Source organism: Zeugodacus cucurbitae, chromosome 6 (genome assembly GCF_028554725.1).
Source record: "Zeugodacus cucurbitae isolate PBARC_wt_2022May chromosome 6, idZeuCucr1.2, whole genome shotgun sequence".
NCBI classification, from domain to species: domain Eukaryota; kingdom Metazoa; phylum Arthropoda; class Insecta; order Diptera; family Tephritidae; genus Zeugodacus; species Zeugodacus cucurbitae.
Genome location: NC_071671.1, coordinates 25720540 through 25742165, shown reverse-complemented (window position 1 = coordinate 25742165; position 21626 = coordinate 25720540).

Sequence of the window (21626 nt, the reverse complement as noted above, 5' to 3'; positions counted from 1 at the left end):
ATTTCAAATCTACTTTTCACATTGATCAATTTGGTATATATGTCTCTATATCTAACTTTTTTAGTTTTATGACTTACAAACAACCGTTATGTGAAAAAAACTAGTATACCCTCTTAGCAACTTTAAAAAGTTGTGATTCTTAAACTCTCTGCATTGGTTATGTATACGCCATGGCGCTGCTTACATGTAATTGGCGTAGAAAATGTATTATCTGGTTGTAGCAGAATCGCTAATAGCGCGCACTACTTCTCTTTTCTCGGCGCCACTTGGAAATCCCAATGGTAACCAGGTAGCTATCCACCTCGTCTTTCCAACGGAGTGGAGGCTTTCCTCTTCCTCTGTTTCCACCGGCGGGTACTGCATCGAATGCTTTCAAAGCTGTCAATTTCAGTGTGTCGTAAGACCACTTACATACTCTTTTATGTTATATGTCATTAAAAAATAGAGGGGTGAAGGTATATTTTATATTCTCAGCCTACGTTAGGCATACGCCATGTCGTTTATATATTTTCTATATTACGTATTATGCAAAAAGACAAAGCAAAAGAGTTGACAGCATTTCTACACTCGTTACAACTTAAAATTTTCAGAAAACGATGAAACAATGGCAGATATTACACTCTTAGCTGAGGTTACGTATACGCCATGGCGTTACTATTTTTTTTTTTAATTAAATTAAAAGCTTTCAAATATCACAATATACTTTTTTTTACCATTAAACTTCAAGAAAACAGTTAAATAAAGCTAAATGTAGCACTCATAGCTGAGGTTACGTATACGCCATTACGTACAGCTTTAGGCAATGTTATAGATACATCGTTTATTTTTAAACACTTGTTGCAAAATGTGGTTTTAAACTCTGAAAATAACAAAAAAGAACATAGAAAAAATCGGTTGCAAACGTATACCAAAAAAATTATAAAAAAATCATAGTTTTCCACTGCATAATTTCAATAAATTTATTAAAATACTTTGATATTTATATGCTAATTAAATGCATTTACAATTTTATGCTTCAATGTTTTCAATTTTTATTGATTTAATTAAATAAATGAACAGCATAAAGTTATAAATTTAATTAAAACGCTTAAAATTTGATTCAAATGAACTGTGACAAATGAAATGAAAAAATGTTGCACTATCGGCTGCTTTTTACATGCAGCGACGCTAGAATGTGCAGAAAATGCGCTACACTTTCAACAAATACTTGTTGGCATATGAAGTGCTACACGCCGTATACGCATCATATATATATGATGAAAAAAGTGAGCTATGTAACTGTACTTGCTTGCTTATTTTGCGCTGTTTTGCCGACACAACGTTTATTTGTTGTGTAAATTTGATTTAGTTGCCTTTGATAAACAATTTAATTGCATTTTTGTGAAGAAAGTGTTATGAATTGTCTGCTTGAGAAAGGCGAGAAAAGTTTTCGTCGCAGCAACTGTTCTTCTTACAAACCAGAGTTGAAGACATTTAACGCTACAAGTTGGAGAATTTCCAGCAACAAGCAGGATGTGCGAAAAATGAGCAAGGGAGTGTTGCAATGCATAAGAAGTCTACGCAGACTCGCCGTTCTTGCTGTTGTTGTTGCTTTATTTGTTTCAGTGCGCTTAGCTGATCTTTAAGCTACTAGCGATGACATTTGGTTGCTTTCTTTTGGCAGCACAGCTCTGACACTCGCTCACCACCAGTTCAAAAAAGTCACTTTCTGCTATTTACAGTTGCATAGCGATGCGAAGCAAGCACAACAAACACATCTATTTCATTTCCATTTCTTTCTCACTCTCTCTAATGCTCTAGGCTGATTTGCTGCGTGGTAAGGTTGTCGACGGCGGCCGTGTGTTGTTCTTCAAAAAGGAAATAGTAAAAGTTTTCTAATGAGAAAAGTTCGCTAAGCGTGCTACGTACGACGGATGTAATCATCGCCATGACACTTTTTTCACTTTACTAACAACATACGTACAGTAAGTAGTCAGCTGGCAAACAAACAAACAAAGTGAGATCGTCAGTGAGTGCTGACAAAAAATCTGCGCTAAAAGTAAGCGGGATTACATTTGTTATTGGAAATAATTTACAAAAAAAGCAACCACAAAAAGTGGCGTAACAACACCAAAGCGTGGTAACGGATGCACATAAGTAGAGTTGGCGCTTGAACGCATAGCAACTGCAAAGAAACTTATTAATGAGCGTGCAACATGAAATGTGAGAAGTCATATAGAAGACAATTGATTTTCGATTTGTGCTTTGGAGATTTTTTGTTTTTAATTAGTTTTTGGTTTAAACTTTTTTGTACTCTTTTGAACACTATACTGCAATATAGAAAAAAAGTTATAAATTTATTTATGAAAAGAAAATATAGATATTTTAGCTGTAATTAACATATAATTCAAGTTTTCACCCCCCTTGATTTGCTAAGCCTTAGAAATGCTGGTTTCATACACCTGTAGTATTGGTTGCGTATACGCCATGCTCTTTGCTTTAATCTATCACCACAAACAGGCTCTATAAGCGTTTTGAAATTAAAATTTGTGTTCATATTTAACAGCATATACTGTCTGGAAAGTTATATTTTAATAAAATAATATGGTTAGGATTGATCTATCAATTTCTACGTATGTTACGTATACGCCATGTCCTTACTGTATGTCACCTGTACCACTCTTGCAAGCAGTCTCTATTAAAGTGTTGAAATCAATATAAAAACGTAATGGCAGTGCTTATATACTCGCTATAACTTTAAATTTTAAGAAAACGTTGAGATAAAGGTGTTTCTTGTATCACCCTCAAATATTACGTATACGTCACGACGTCCACTTTCATCTAGTGTCCGACCGATACCAAAATTTTGGCCGATGCCGATGCCGATGCCGATGCCGATTAATCGGCCAGTTGGCAAAGAATCGGCCGATGCCGATGCCGATTCTTTCATCAACAACTTTATTTAGTAAATTAGTATAGTAACAAAATAAAAACAAAGACAAATAACATCACAAAATAAGTAAACAACTCAATTAATATGTAAATAAGAAGTTGTTTATTGATTTAATTAATATTCAAATCTAAATAAATTATTATTATAGGATGTATGTTGATAGAACAAATAAGTTATTCGCGTTTTCTCAAAGCGAATCTGCAATCAGCAATGTAGCTTTTTTTCCTTTAAGGGGTTATACCGGTGTGACATTTTCAAAAAATCGATTTTTTATTTTTTGCTTATTCGAAAGTTTATAATTTCAAAAATTTCCTGTGAAAGGTAAGGTCATATCTTGAATAGTTTTTGAATGGCAGCGTTCTAAAGAGCAATCGCTCACATGTATAGGCCGCTATAGTCGAAACTTAAAACGCGTTTTTTTCGAAACGACTTTTCACAAAATTACTGACATCATAACTCAACGAGATATTGACCGATCAACCTCAAATTTAAACTGAATGTTCTTGAATATATTTACTATACAATGACCTGCGATCTTTTTGACTTGTTGAAAATTGTCAATTTGGCATTTAAAAAACGACCATTTTTTACCTAAAAAATCGAAAATCGTAGATCATTGTATAAGGAAAATATATAACTTCAATCAGTTACTCATTCGGCCGGAATCATGTCAGTAGTTGGGGAACTTTTTTTTAAATTAATTTAATAATTTTCATGGTTTACACTGGGTTACCCCTTAAGGACAAATAGGAGCATTAAGGCCAATATTCGAAAATAGTAGGACTAGTAAAAAGAATCCGTTATTTTCAAAGAGAAAGAGTGAAAGGCGGCAAATAGTGATAGTGACTCAATAGAAACTTCGGAAGCTTGTTTGAGAGGTTATTTTCAATGCACCTTATTATAGTCCAGGCCAGCACGAAGTGATTATCACGTGATCCTTTATATGGCGAACTTTAAAAAATAAACTCTCCTAGTTACGTATGCTTCTAAAATAGTGGCTTTATGACATTATTTCAAAATCTCAACAAGTTGTTAATCAAAACTGTGAATATTTGTCATAAATCGAATCTTTCTAGCAGTGCTAAATAAAACCTTATATTTAATGCAAAATTATTGAATTTCTTCATACTAGACTTAACTTATCATCGGGATGAATTATTAGTTTACTCAAATGTGAATCACTGTGTTTTATATGGTAAACAGAAGAATTCAAATTTTATGCTTTAAAGAAATCAAAAAAGTAAAAAAAGTGTATTTTAGTAATCCGAAAGAAGTAGAAAGAATCGGCATCCCGATACCGATGCCGATGCTGAATTTTGTGGCCGATACTGGCCGATGCCGATACCAAGGCCGATTAATCGGTCGGTCTTTACTTTCATCTTTCATACAAATTTCAAGCTCTATAACTACTTTGTAGTGTAGTGTAGTATTATAAAATAGATGTATAATTAGACAAATCCACATTTGTATTGATAGTTTCTGCACCCTCCATCTAGGTTACGTATACGCAATGGTAGTTGTTTTGATATTATAAGCATAGCATTGTTAAAAAAACTGATTTGAACACTTACTAGTTACAGTTTCTACATTATTTACTATGATTTTCAAATATAGCTGACTTTAAATAAAATATGAAGCAGCCAAAAAATTATTATTTCTGCAATATTTAAATGTTAATGACAACAATCCGCAGATTAGTCAGCATCTTTGAATTGCTTTGTAGTATGCTAAGCATATAAATCCACACTTCATCAGCCGAATATTTGATGAGCCACTTTTTCATATAAAATTCATATTGTGTGTTACGTTGTTTGTAGTTGTTGGTGTTATGCTATAAAAAACTGCTTCCAGGCGCTTAGTTTTAAAGCTGACTGAAAGTTATTGTCTTTTGTATGCAACTTGTGAAGCTCAGCTGTTCTCCAAAGCTGCGGTTAGCTATTTTTTTTTTTGCATAATAATAATTGCAAATGTAATTGTGATATGTAAAATTAAGAGAAATATATTCATACAAGTAAATATTAAGCCGTAAATTTCTTTTTAAATATTTAGTTTTTATGTATTATTCATTGTTTATGATTTTAAATTTTTTTTTAATTTTTTATTGCTTTATTTTTATTTTATTTATTCAAGTGTGGCACTCAACTCGCACAGCCATGTTTAATAGCTTTGAATATTATTAAGTAGCCCGCTGACACGAGTGAAATGGTCGAATAGTATAAAAAAAATTGTTGACATAGTTGATTTTACTTTTTTATTTTTTTATTACAATTTTTTTTTAAATTATTTTTATTCTCTCGCAACAAAAGTTGCTAAAGAGAGTATTATAGTTTTGTTCACATAATGGTTGTTTGTAACACCTACAACTAAACGAGTTAGATATAAAGTCATATATATCAAGTGTCGAGTAGATTTGAAATCCGGATGTCTATCCGTCCGTCCATCTGTCCGCCTGTCCGTCTATGAAAGCTGTAACTTGAGTAAAATTAAAATATCTTGACGAAACTGGGTACAAATAGTCCTTGGGACCGTGGAAGGGTTTCTTTCGAAGATGGGCGAAATCAGTCTACTGCCACGCCCACAAAATAGCGAAAACCGAAAACACATAAAGTATCATAACTGAGCCCCAAATAAAGTTATGAAAGTAAAATTTGGTACAAAGGATCAAACTAGGAAGGGGCATATTTGGAAGTAATTTTTTTTAAGAAATGGGCGGGGACACGCCTACAAATAGGTTTTTTGGATATATCTCGCAAACCAATAAAGCCATACAAACCAAACTTTCTAAATATAAATAATAAATAATTATAAATATTCGAAATCGGACTATAATTTTTTGATGGCCGGCTTTCGAATATCAAGAATTCAGTGCCTTCGGTTAATTTTTCATCGGAAATATCGGTAAATCTCTCAGATATCTTAATTTAATTCAGAGGGAATATTTTACTTCTAATAGTGTATCTCTGTACCAAAAATTGTTACAATCGGTTCATAACTTCCTCTAGCTCGTATATACCTAATTATAATTTTTTCAAAATTTTTTTTACGAAGGCCTAAGTATTGAAATCGGTTCAGGCCTCAGCCTCAGCCTCAGCCCTCATATTACTATATATGATGATTTTCGTTATTCTAGTAGACTTTATGTCGAATATTTGAAACAAAATGTTTGTTATCTTAATAAAATTACATAAATAATTAGCGAGAGTATAAAATGTTTGGTTACACCCGAACTTAGCCTTTCCTTACTTATTAAATTTTTTATGTTTTCTTGTAATAATTGCTTTACTTTTTATTGTCATTTTTGCTGCGTGGAGTGCACTTAAAATTGAGTGACATTTTCAATTTCTAAAATAAAAACAATTACTATTAAATGGCATGCATTAAATGCAATTTATGAAGGCAACACTTTTTATTCATTAGTTACAGGCTAGTTTATTATAAAATATATGAATGTACAGGCATTTTTTATATATGCAAACGCTGCCATTGTCCACACGCTTGATAGCCACTTGTGCCAGCTTGCAATTAATGCGTATTTTACTTGCAAATTAACAACAAAATCCTATCTGCCGCCTGCAATGGGAGAAAAGAAAATAATTAAAATTAATATTTAATTGCATTAAAAACACACAAAAAATATGAAAAAAAACGAATTTCTGCATAATAATATTGGCTTACGTAAGTGCTCATTTGCATTTTACATAATGCGTAAGCTTTTTGTTTTTTTCTTTTTTTCTGCAGCGATTTTGATTTACGCGCGAGTTAAATATAATAAATAGCATAAATATATATACATATATACATATATAAATATGTATTGTAAAAATATCTATATGTATGTTTACATATTTGCTTGTTTGTGCGCCAGTGACATTGGCAGTGTTTACAAATTGCCAGAGGTCGTAAAAATCATGTTACAATTGTGGTTGCATTGCGGTTGAGCAATAGCAAATAGTTATATGACCGCATATACACATATGTATATGTATGTGTGTGCTTGTGACTGCATGTCAACAAAATAATTATTTTTGGCATGTGTAGGTGTGCGTTTATTATGTTTATTTGCGTCGAACATATGTAAAAAAGCGCATAATGAACAGGCGGAAACACACATATACAGGCACACAAGTATAAAATGCATGCACACACATACAAGTATAACAAGTAAGGCAGTGCTAAGTTCGGATGTAACCGAACATTTTATACTCTCGCAATTTATTGATGTAATTTTAGTAAGATAACACACAATTTGTTCCAAAGTTTCGGCATAAAGTCGAATAGTATAACGAAAATCATCAGATATAGTGTATGAGGGCTGAGGTAATCCCTGAACTGATTTTACATATTTTCACCACCAAGGTACACTATATCCAGGACTAAACGCTCACTTAATTTTGCTAAGATATCTCACATATTAACCACTATATGCGGAATTAAGCCCACTGTATTTTTAAAAAACCTATAATGAGGTCTATGGGAAATGTTATGACCCGATTTTAATAATTTTTGAAACAGAGACACACTATTAGAAGAAAACAATTTCCTCTGAATTACATTAAATTATCTGAGAGAGCGTTAGGCGCTGAGTTCAACACTTTCGATATCTGGGGCCTTGAAAAGTTATAGTTCGAGTTCGACAATTTTTTCACAAGTGATGTCACAGATGATATGCAGTATTTGTGTAAAATTTTATTTCGTTATCTTCATTGGTCTCTTATGTATACATTATAAAGTGAAGGAAACAGGTGGAATTCCAATTTGAGTTATATGGAAAGTATTCGTGGTTGTCAACCGATATTGCCCATTTTCCATCGGTGTTATCAGGGTATCAAGAAACTATTATGTACCGAATGTCATCATAATCGGTCGAGTACTTCCTGAGTTATAGACCCATAAGTGGGCGACGCCACGCCCATTTTCCATTTTGTAAAAGAATGTAAGTGCAGCTTCTTTCTGTCATCTCTTCTGCTAAATTTAGTGTTTCTGATGTTTTTTTCGTTAGTGAGTTGACGCACTTTTAGTAATTTGCAACCTAACCATTCTATGGGAGGTGGACGTGGTTATTATCAGATTTCAACTATTTTCATTGTAGGCGGGGCCACGACCACTTCCCCAAAATAATTGCCTTCCCTTCTAGAGAGGCGAGGGATACGAGCGAGGTGGATAAACAGAGATAAGCAACTATACGGACGGATATAAACCGGATAAACGAGTGGGAGAAGGTGTCTTTTCAGCAAAGCTACATACTTGAATCGCTTTACGACTATCAGACCACTATGGTGTCTTTCAAATAGAAGCTACGGCAATTAAAGAACGCCTTCGTGTTTTGACAAAGAAGCTACTTACAACAAAAAATATATTTGTATTACAGGCAGCTTTGAAATCACTAACGTCTCTAAGGGTTTCTTTGAAGTTAGTGAAGGAATCCTTGAGCTGTTAGTAGAACAAGCTTTCGATTTTACTATAAATCTGAAATGGATTCCTGGACTCAACGATATTCCAATTAACTGTAAAGCAGACGAACTTGCCTGATTGGGTCACCAAGTTACACCCTATAGAGAAGAAATATGCATGCCTGTGGCCACTTCCAAACATCTAATTCACAAATATGTCATACAGTTGGCTGAGCCTAAGTGGAAACAAACCCCAAGACCTAGTTGTGCCGACAACCATCTTCCTCTTCTTGACTGGTGTAGGCACCGCTTACGCGGTTATAGCCGAGTCCACAACATCGCGCTAGAGGACTTTACTTTTGAATTGCAAGAGTGATTCTGCGTTGGATTTCCATACTGACATTGTTACTGCTGGATATTTGGATATTTTTAAATTACACCGATGCCACATCTTTAATGAAATCTTTCTGCAAGGTTTTTGTTCCGGTATCTTCATTGGTTCTTGATTTATATATTGGCAATCAGATGGCCTCAAAATTTATGTTATATGGGAAATAGACGTGGTTATTAACCGCTTGTGCTCTTTTTCCATCCATAACATCAGGGTGTTAATATATTGTATATATAGATATGGTTACACGATGGACACGATGGACAGATATATATCCGAATTTCAACTCGACTTGTCATCCCGATCACTTTGGTATATATAACGCCATATCTAACTCGTTTACTTTAAGTTGTTACGAAAAAAAACCGTTATGTCAAAAACAATATTATACTCTTTGGCAAAATGTTGCGAGGATATAAAAATACTCCCATACACATGCAACATACACAATTACAGTGCCAATATCAGTTAGTCAGTCAAATATGAAATCAAATCCGCATCAAAGGCAGGCAGTCAGCCGTCAGAAAAGCTTTATTTGCAGCTGTTGTAGTGTGTGTATCTTTATAAGTATGTGTGTGTATGCCTCCAAGTTCATTTGCATATGTAAGCGTGTGTGTGTGCATCCAATAGCGCATACTGGCGCAGTCATTCAATTTGTCATTCGTCGCATGCATTAATTATGTCAATGTGTGCGCAATGACAGCAGTCCGAGCACACAAGCAAACACAACAACACTAAATAGACATACACACTAACACAAATATATGCAAATACACACACACACACACACAATCACTCACAAAATTATGCTTACATGAACACACCCGCGTTATATTTGTATTAATTGCATATGAGAGCGCAAGCAATCGTCAACATATATTTTGGTATATATGTATGTGTGTTGGTCCATTATATGCGCGTGTTTGCCGGGAATTGGTGTACGGTCGAACGCGCGCATGTTGTTGTGTACTTTAATTGATAATGAAGAAACATGATTTCGAGTTAATTGCTTTCAGCTTCACGCTTTGTATATGGCAGCACTACAAATTGCCGTCACACGTACAACAACAACAGCAACTACTGCAATTGAGCGACCCATTACTTATTGGCCCGCTTTAAATGGAAATTGGGACACTTTTAATTAATTTAACGTGGCATACGTTTATCGTTTTTTAAACGCCTTGAGTGGCGATTTATTTGACGAAAGGCAAGAAGCTGAAAGATTTCGTCAGAAAATTGCAAGGATGTCATGAAATGATGATTTTTCTGCAGGCTGTATATGCCAGCGAAGTCGCGCTTTTGCAAGGGCTGATGAGCGGGAGTGATAATTTCGTTCAAGCAAAATAAAAAATCCCCGCTGAGATATCTTATTAGGACAGAGAGAAAATATTTGCTGAGCCTGTATACGAGTACATATCTACTTTGGCTCATATATCTTCCACATGCTCTCCAGTTGTTGACATGATTTTTACTCTCAGACACTCTTCTAGCCGATACCGACTTTTTTCTGTTATAAATCTCTCACAAATTCTACATATTCAAAACTGAACTTGTGGAACACCTGTCTATCTGGGATTGGTCCGGTTCCAAATCCACATATTCAATAATGAAATACATATTCTTCATCAAAACCCACATATACCATACTGAACTTGTGGAACACCGGTCTATCTGGGATTAGTCCGGTTCCAAACCCACATATTCAAAACTGAAATACATGTTATTCCTTCAAACCTACATAAGCTATACTGAACTGAAAACCTCATATTCGAAAGTGAACTTGTGGAACACCGGAATTTCGAAAACTCTAGAGCACCTGTTATCTGGGATGATTTTCACTCTAAATCTTTGTATTCGAAAGTGAACATGTGGAAGACTAGTTTATCTATGATAATTCTTACTCAAAAACCGCCTATTCGAATGTGAACTTGTGGAACACCGGAATTTCGAAAACTCTAGACCACTTGTTATCTGGGATGATTTTCACTCAAAAACTTTGTATTCGAATGTGAACTTGTGGAACACCGGAATTTCGAAAACTCTAGTGCAAATATTGAATTATTCAGACAACAGATGTCCCAAATATAACGAAACAAGATGGTTGCACAATACCCAACTATTTCGTACTAAAGCTTAAGCTAATTAGAGTGTTCATCAAAGCAAGACTGCATATAGTTTGAGTGACTTTGGAAATGGACTCTTTTTGTCATTCTTGAATATTTAGACGGCATAATTGGTTCCATATATTTCCGAAATTTGTTTCAAGTAATCGAAGAAAGGAGCTGTGTTGGATAGCGCCTTTCACTGCAATATTAAATATATACCTGTGATTACCGATTGTTTCCTTTATGATTATCCCTTGTATCCCTTTATCTTTAAAATTTCCACTCAATACAAAGGAGCTCTAACAGTGAAGTGTGCTATAGGCTATTGAGTAGGAATTGGTTAACAAATATTGTTAGCTCTTTGGAAGACTATAAAGAGGAGGAAGAGGTCTATAAGAAATTATTAGCAGGGACAGATTATTATTTGCCTTACTCTAAGAGATATTACCTTCATGTTTCCGACAGATCCTTTCGTCTAACTTCTTTATTGAATCTGCAATTTATAGTAAGAAGTTTGGTGAAAGTCGATTCTATGTTAACGCAGAGCTATATGGTCCAATGTCATATTGAAGACTTAAAGATGATACCTTTCATCAAGAGTACACTGCTCTTTTAATGGAACTCGATACTCAGCGCTACGTAAATCTTTTAAAGGAAGGTTGAATATAATTTTTCTGTCGGGTTCCGTTGATTTAAGATTTACCATTCCTCTTCCTCTATTCTTCAATTCCGAAATCCACGTTAAAAACATTAATTTAATTCACAAGTTCCAGAAGGCTTCGGACTCAACATTGTTATTCGAAGATCAACGTATAGCAATTCCAAAACGTCATTAGAGCTGTCAAATCGACGTATATGAATAATAATTCGGCCGAAGGAACCTCAAATGATCAGTATTACGCGATTAATATCTAATTGGGTCAATAAACTACGTTTATAGCTCATATCTCCCTCTTCTCATAAGAATATCAGAGAGAAGTATCTCATTCATATGAAGCTTTGCAAGCACGCCATCCCACCAGCCAGTCGAGAATAAATACAAATAAGAAACTGCAAATGTATATATATGACTACATCTACGTCCGTCCAGCTGTTCGTGGGTTGGAAGCAACAATTTCCGCTTCCGTTTGAATTTGATTAATGCAAACGCCGGTGAATTTGCTTTCTCATGCAATAATTTCTTTCGCACGTTGACTTCTCACTTGCAACATAATTTTCACACGCCACCATATTTGTTTGTGTCGCGGTATCGTTGCCTTGAGACCATTGCCATTTGTGTGGCACTTTGAAATATTTTCCTTTCTCAACTGCGAAAGCTGCTTGCTGCGCAATAATGCAACGCCCTGCATTTGCAAAAGCAGGCAGAGAGACTGGTACGACCGTTGGCTGCCAACATAAGAAAGACGACATTTTTATTACCCGAATCAACTTTAATGGACGTCGTCTACTCTTTGTTAGCCAAGTGAAAGGGCAACCCAGAGGTGCATTTGCGCAACAGTTTACTGTTTGGCGCTGGCTAAAAGTGCGTGCGATGCGAAGTCAAATGAAGAAATGCAAAGTTGGCGGAAAGCACACTTTCGGCGTTTTCAGCATTGAGAAATGACTGCGTTCTCTAGCCAACAACAATAAGAAACGGTGGTGCACGTCTCCAACCGGATGTGCTGGTCCATTGCAGGAACTTGTGCCTTACAGTTTCTCAATTGCTGACGCGGCGCTAGTTGCACCTGTTCTTTTTTCCCTTTTTTTGCTTTGCTGATTCTTATTGCTGTGGCTTGGGTATTTGTTGCAGACACAGTTTATCTATTCGTTTGCCAACTTTCGCTTTTCCTTGGTGGTGATCTTTCATTTACGCTTCATAAATTTGGTATCAGCCATCAGTGGTGCTGGTGCAACAAAGTGGAAACTGCATTGTAGTGCGCCTTTCGATTAGTAAATAATAGATAGCAGCTAACGTGGTTAGCGCAGTTGCCGTGGAAAACAAAGGCTGTGTTAATAAAGAAGGCAGAAAATTTTACAAAGAAGACAGCATTGTAAAATTTTTGGAATGTGGGTGCTTCGTTGTTTAGTTCGTTCCTTTGATGTGACTAGATCTTTAAATTGGCAACGCGGAGTCAAATTCGGCAATGGAGACTCAAATGGTTGATGAGATACTATGTTCTTACCGGTGTAGGAAACATTCCTATGGGTTACTCAGAACTTAGGGAACTGAAGGTAGAGGGAAGGAATGTACTCGTAATTAGAGTTTTGAAATCTGGTTTGAAAGACATCACTCTTCCTTTTACTTATCTGATGTCTACCGCTGATTTCTTAGGAACTATCGTCGGAAGACTTTCCGGCAAAGATATCTAGTCTCTCTTGCTTCGTTATTCACTACCAGACTGTCTGGAACAACGTAGAGTTGGAACTGGGAATCTTTCCACTACACTGCAGGGCACAGAACATTACCTTAGCTGAGATATGTACTACTATATGTAGTAATGAAACTTTCGGAGGAACCTCTCAACCCAGGACTCTATTTCTCAATTATCCAAATTTTTGCTTACGCTAGATCTTATGTAAAATTCTCCGCCGGACATTGCTATTGTCTGAACTTAAGACTTCTTAATAGAATTTTGATTTCAAAATCAGGGACTGAGGTCCTATTTCTGCAAACTGAATGATCGAAAAAACGTAATCCGATCAATGATCAAGTGAGATTAGTGTGAAGCTTACACCATGAATCACGGATTTCGGGGCTCGGGGATGTGTTGAACCTTAATTCATATGAAAACTTCGAGACCCAGGCTACCAATTTATTTGAAGAGAGGACTAAAGTCGCAAGCTCCCAATTTTTTGTAGATTTTCACACGTTGTTCACACCTATACTCGGGACTACCACAACTACTTTTAGATAAAGATTTTAAATATATTAACGGTTTAATACACACACTTGAGCATATATATGCAATAATTTTACTTTACCACTCAAGTCCATTACAACTCGTATGTCACATGACTAGTAAAAAATACGTTTTCCACTAATTTGTAACATTAAACCTCCGCTGTGCTCAACAAAGGGAGGTGGAGAGCCAACGCTCCGAGAAAACCATATCAAGTAAATACAGATTTCATAAAATCCTGATTTACGGCGACAGCGACGCCACCGAGTCGTTTTGTCAAATATGCCCAACCTCCGCCGCCAACCCAACAGAAACCCGCACATCCACCGAACGCTAATATGTAACAAGTATGTGTGCTAAGCGAGTGACTTTAAACTCCGAGTCGCCTATAATTTTTCAAGCTTTTCAAGGGTGACCATCCATACTGCCGCCTTCACACTTCATTTGGGCTTGTTTGTATGTGCTTACGTCGCTCTAAGTAATATTATTACGTAGTCAAAACATTGTGGACAAGTTATGAGCCAAAAACACCCCTTAGTCTTGGCTGTGAGTTAAGTGGAATGCTGGGTTGGACCCTCACTGTTGGTTCGCGTGTTTGTGCGCACTGAAGTCAAAAATAAAATTGATTCAATATTTATGCAATGAGTTGAAAAATTACAAGGCGACAAGAAAAGCGAAATGCTCAAGTAGGTCGGTAGTCAAAGTGACAGCGGTGTCAGTGGTGTTGGGCATAACTGCTTGGTCACATGCTTCGTGGATGCCGCTCGAGAGGGCTAAGCGCTTGGTGTGTGTAGTGTAGTGACCGGCAATTTACTTTGTATTAGGGTGGTACTGAAATGACGGGAGAGTAGTTTTTATTTGAAATAGTTTCGTTAGGGAGATCCTTAATGCTCGGAAGAAATTTCTTAAACCATTTTTCTAACCTCAAAGCTATAATTTCACTAAAGTAAATTGTATACCTAAATACAAATCATGAAGGCTATATCACGTAAACTGAAGAAAACAATTATTTTCATCTGGTGAAAAAGAATACTTCCAGTTCCTGAGCTTCCATAAATAAGCCTGAATTTCGAACACCCGATACGAGCTCATTTCAAAGCTCATAAGCCAGAAAGACTTTGATTTAACAGTACTTTTTCAAATTTTAGGACCACCCTCTAACATATATATACATTTACAGTGAGAGTAGCAGTAAGATCGCGGTGAAAAATTTAATTTGTTCGAAGCTTGCTGCATTTATGGCTATGTTTAAACAAATAAATTTGTTTAATATTTAAGAACCACCCTAATAAACGTTTAGTCCTCGAGTATTAAATAAATGTGATTAGTTAAATACGAACGATAAATGAATATCACAAAATAATGAAACATTTGTACCGCGAATTATGTTTTTAATGTATAAGGACCACCCTAATATAATTTTATTTTAATGGTAAGTTTATGTTAAAAGTAAATTTAAGTAGTACATATCCAAGAAATTGTTGTTCCCGAAGTCACTGTTGAAAAAAATTATAACGTTATATTATTTTATAAGGACCACCCTAACAAACATTTAACAATAATAATAAAATTAAATTAAAAAAGGAAGAGATTAAGATGAAAAGTGAAAACGAAGTGTATTTCATATCTAAAAGGATTATGGTGAAATCAAGTTTATTTTTTAATAGTAAAGAATCACCCTAATAGATATGCATTTTTATATAAAAAATTAAATGTAGTTTGTGAATTTCGTAAAAGTTTCTGACTTTGAAGGCAATGAAATAAATTTTTGTAGAATTATTATAGATATTTTTAATATTTTTTTAGTATCACCCTAATATTTTAACATTTTCACACAAACCATAACAGCAGCAGCAAACGTAACAGCAGTGAATTTCGGAAAATTTTGTTTCGACAGATTTATGGTAACTTTAATGAGATTTTTTTTTATTTTTTAGGACGACCCTAATATTTTCAGATATAAAATATATGCGAGTAGTGAATTGCATAAAAATTATGGTTGTTTCCGAAAGTCTTTATGGCATGAGCAACTACAAACTCTGACATGTACCGCTATATATACAAATATGTATATTTTTGTTGTTTCCTTATTATTTATGCTTTTTAACTCTAAACAAACTTGAGTAGTCGGACCTATATAGACACTTATATATGTGTATATACATATGTATATGTAATACTACTATAAGTAGATAAATATTTCTATACAATTTCACTTAAGTGTTTGCAACCCTTTTATCGGCCACTCACGCATTTTTTTTTTGGCAACTCACACACGCAACTCTCCATTTAGTGACAATAATTTTTATTATTTTATGCAAATTTTTGTATATTTTCATATCTCTATTGAGATTATGCTGTATTTTTAGATATTCCCGCTGCGCTGTCACTTTGCTTTGATTAAAAATTTTACGCTGGTTGTTGTTATTATTGTCAATGTAGTGCTTTAGTATTTTTCATTTAGTTGCCATATAATATTTGCAGGATTTGCTGAAATATTTGATATTTTGTTGTTGTTGCTGCCACAAATATGTATATATGTATGCATGTGCTAAAAGCCCCGTCTGGCAAAACAATTTCTTCGTTTTTCTTTTGTGAGTGTGCTAAATACATGTGCTTAATACCGTTATTGAAGCGTTTGTTTTTCTTAGAATCCTGTCTGCCGTTATTTATACATAACTAAACACTAAATATTTGTGTATATTTACATTTTATTTTTGTTTGTGACAAATCATTTAAGCAGATTTATTTGTGGAAATATTTCATTTGCCATTTTAGGTTGAATGGAATTATTAATTATGCGCAAAGTAGTCGAGAAGGTAGTGTGTGTGTGTGTATGCGGAGGAAGAGATTATGCCAAATGTACCACAGTCGAGTAATGCTTTTAAAATAATGAAAGTGATAGATACGTACAGCAACAAAAATGAAGCAAATTCGAACTTTATTTTTGATTGAAATTCTTTATGGATCGAGCATAGAGCTTCCGAGAGGAACTTTATTCCAAATCCACGCCCTCTTCTACTCTATTTATTCCAAGGCGTCAAGATGATTACGGATAGGCTCAAGCTTTTCAGATATTGTTTTACAAATTTTGTTTAGAAACTGTTGAGAGTCACCCCATGCACCTAATCTATTCTGTTCTAATGGTTCTAAGACATTATAATAAAAACCAGGATGGTTCAAAGTCTTATCAAAAATATCTCAATAGTCCCTACCACAATATTCCTTCTATAAAGTCACAAATGGTTTTTATTGCAAACTCAATAGCATGTGTGTCTAAATTAAGCGAAAGCAACTCAAGTTTAATACACTTTATAAATGCCTCTGGGAACATATCCATTCAAATTTCTAACCTATATTACTATAGTACTCATTATTATTTCTCCAAAGGAATATCGATCAATTTCAGGTCGCTCTCAAATTATCGCCACTCTCCAAGGAAAACCCAAAATGCGATATCTTCTTTAGATTTCAAACTATAAAGATTCAATTTATCTAGACTTCCTTATATAATTCTTGAAAGGAGCAGCCTTTGGAGCTTGGCGACTTTTTCCTGGAATATCTTATACTCAGTGATATCCTACCGATAAAAAGTCTAGTATTTTAATTAAGATGCGATTTAAAATTAAAACAGTTCCATATATTGCCTCAAGCTCGAAGATCTCATAAATCATACTACATTTCCCTTAACACATAGATTTTTACTCTTCTTCTGTGAATCTTTTGGTAAGAAAGAGTATAGAATCATTCGATGTAGATTTTCCTCAAATACTCCATCTAATCCTATAAAACACAATTTTTTCCAAATTCTCCGCTAAAGAACCGCCCGCAATTTATTTTGAATTAACATCTAAAAAAGACGAAAAATTTCTCTTTGAAGTACGATTCCTTAAAACAAATGATGATATCGCCATTTCGAAAATGTTCATATTGTGATTTTTTTTCAGTCTTGTGATCTGATTTTCAGCATTTTTAATTCTTTAAAACCCTGCTTTTTTTCAACTCCATCTTTATTCTGTATTATAGTGTGTTCTCTATACACATATCGTGTGTGATAACGCATTTTAGAGTAGACTGTAGTAGACTAGTAATTGAAAACCAACCAAATACATTGCCGTATATCTTGGGAACATATCTAAAAATATGCTAAAAGGATGGCAAAACATTACGAAACGTTTCCCGGAAGTATAAAAACACATTATTTTCAATAAACCTTTAATGTCGTTTTCGTAAATTTAAGCATGTGGAAATATGTGAAAAACAAGACCCGTAAAAGGCAGGAAAACCCTTCATATAACGAAATCCCTTTCAACAAAAAATATCACAAAAGAAACTGACCCAAAAATCTTGACCTAATCCGTTGATGCCTACTTCCGCAGAAATTAGTTACTAAGGTATAACAATACGCGCTTGCTTCAGGTACCTGTGCTCATCTTAAAATATGTATATTTTTCTACCTGCGCTCGGTATAAAAGTCGCCCGAAACTCTGCAGCACTACTCAGTCGTTTTTAGGAAACGAATCATTAACAACAAGTAAACTTTCACTTTCTTTAACAACAAGTACTTGAAAATTATTTCAACTTAAAGTTCACCAATTAAATATAATATATCTCCCTAAAACTACAAAAATGTGCGCTCCAGTTTTAAAAGACATGATCAACAGCGAATACAGAATGGAAGGTGTACGACGTCCACCATTTGCACAATTCAGATGGCAGTGGACTGCCATGAACGAACAGTTGAATAATCAGCCACCACCGCCCCCAACCTTTATAAGTTCACGGAGAACTGCTTTTTTATTGAGGGTTAGGCGCGGTGAATTGAGTTAAGTTGGGAGTTGTGAATCGAATATTTAGTTTATTTATATTATTTTAAATAATTTATAAATAAAGTGATGAAAAAAAGAAAAGTTTTGATTTATTCTATAGAAGAGGGTCACTTGGGACAACTAATAGTTACTATCAGTGGTAAAAGTGTATTATTACAATAATCTCAAATTTTATATTGTCCAATATATAATTTAACGTTTCAACAAGAAACATTATTAAGAATAATTTTACCAGCCAGTAATACACAGTACACTATGGAGTCTTACCAAATAATCGGGAAGATCAAGAAGTTAAAGTCTACTAATTCATATCTCTGTTCTGAAAAAATAGTACAGTGATCTCTTGTAGTTCTTACTCACGTATAGTTGTTTAAAGACGCTCTGGGATCACTTAACCTAGGTTTCGTTCCTTCAAGTATAGTCATTCTATCTATATTCTCGTTAGAAATACATTTTAAGGCACTTGTCTTCGATATACTTATACGATTAATCTAGCGCTTCAAGTTTCTACCCTCATCTCTTCAATTCATAAACTTTAATAGTTATATTTCTATATGATCTACTGAATCACTTTATGAAACCAGGTGCACATTGAGTCTTCACTATATTCTTCTCATTCAAGAAGTACGGTGGGTTGATTTATCGACAATCTATCAATTCTGCCGTCCTTTGTACAACTCAGCAACTGTATTAGATTAATTTATATTGGTCTACAGTTCCACTGAAGTAGTTTATGAATCCAAGCCCACATTTCGAGGAAATCTTTCACGCCAAAGATTCAATACTTTCACTACTTCTTTTTAATTGTTTTTATTGTATTATTTGACTTCATTTCAAGTTAATTCAGTTTTAGAATGTTCATACATATCTTCAGCAATTAATTTAATTTCAGTCGCGTTCCAGAGCGATATTCAGCCAATTCCATGATACCAGGTGTATCTTTGTGTGTGTGGAATATTTTTTGTTCTGCACTTCTTCCAAATTCGTTGTTATGTATTTTTATTGGCAACAGTTGTAGTTGAAAACTGCAGCAACATAAACAACATTGTCGTCAATGAGTTCACACAGGAGTTATGAATACATAGATATATATACTATGGTCCTATATATTTTATATATATGTATATAATATCTAAACCTATATCGATCCGCAGTAAATAACAACTGCTGGTGATGTTGTTGGCGGGGAAAGCAGGAGCAGCAACATTTGGCTGGCGACTATGTTACTAATACAGTCACTCACATTCACAAATTCATAAACACACACACTCAGCTATACTTCCAGCCACCGTTTGAGCCAATGGCTATTGGCAAATATGATAAATGACTAAATTTTATTGATTATTTTTCAATTTACAATTCTCAATTGCTTGCCATAAATTCCATTTGCCATGTTTTGCATTCGCTTAACTGGCATAGCAGCGCTTAGCACAGCCCGACATAGTAGTACATAGCATAGAATGACAGACAGAGGGCAAAACGTGCGCCATGTACTTCCCGAGATTTATTTAGCCGCATTTGAATTTTATTGATTGTTAAATTGGCAATTTATTGTATTAAGTGGCGCAGCAATGTTTGGGAATTTTTATTCCGAATAAAAAATATGGCAACTTTAATTGGCTGCGGCAAATAAATGAAATTTTGCCAGATTTTTAGCAATTTTAATGCGCTACTAAATGCTAAATAACTGCTAAATGAAAAGGTTAATCGCAATTTATGCAAATGCAAATAAAAGTGATGCGTAAAAAAATAGTCAGCAATAATATTTCGGCAATATATCAATGATTTATAAAAAATATTAAAAACAAAAATTTGGGGAAAAAAAATAAAAAAATCTATTTAAAAAGATTTGATATTTAAAATAAGAAAGGGAAGCCTTTTTTTGTCAAAAGCGCTGATGAGCAAATAAATACCACATATTTCAGTAATTTTGAAACAAATTTATGAGACAATTCTAATAAATATTTTATGAACACAATGCAAATATAATCAAAATGATGATTGAAGTTTAACATAAACGTCCTCAATACTAATATTTGGACAGTTTAGTCATTTATGGCAAACCAAATATATGTACGAATGATATGAAAAATAGCGAAAAAATTAACGAAATGCTTTTCAAAAATGTTTGTAAACTTTACTAGAAAAATTTATGTTTAGTATTTGGATCTGGGCTTTTATTTCTTCAACATCTAACTTGCTCGTACGTGCTCGATAACTTGACCGGTATTGGAACTGCTTAGAACTGCCTTGTCCTGAACTTACACCAGACTTATTACACTTGAGATTACCAAGGTAAGCAAATTAATTAATTTAATTAGACTAACGTTAAACAAAGCATGACTCGCAACTTGACACCGAATAATTTTTAAAGCAAACGTGGGGTTACGTGATTCCATAATGTTAATAAATACGACATAACGTCACTCTTAAAAATGTATTCAATCGGCCATCACGTGATCATTCAAAATTTAAACAAATCTGACATTATGTGAACTCTCAAAATGTAAACAAACTTTGTCCGGGGTCAATGACCTTTGGTCAGGTTTGTTTACATTTTGGCTGAGGTCAATGAACTTTGGTCGGGGTTTGTTTATATTTTGCTCAAGGTCAATGACCTTTGGCCGGGGTTTGTTTACATTTTGGCAGATGTCAATGACCTTTGATGAGGTCAGTAATTTTTCCCGGGTTTGTTTACATTTTGGTCGAGTGCAATGACCTTTCGCCGAGTTTGTTTATATTTTGGTCGAGGTCAATGACCTTTGGTTAGGTTTTGTTTATATTTTGAAGGGTCATGTTTTGGTTTATATTTTGGGGGATCACGTCAGGTCGGGTTGAGTTACAGTTTTTAGAGTTATATGAAATCTGGTTTGCTTAAACTTTAGGATCCAAGTAATCTCAGGTTTGTCAGATCAAAACTGGTCTTTTTTCGGAAAATATTACAAGTGAAATACATTTTTTTTGAATCAGAGTAAAAACATATTTCGGGATCCCGAAAAGCCAATCCCGAAATTTGGCGAGTTACATTTTTTTTAATTATACTGTGCTAACAGTTTTTTTAATAATATTTAATAAGAATTACTCTAACAGTTATTTCTGC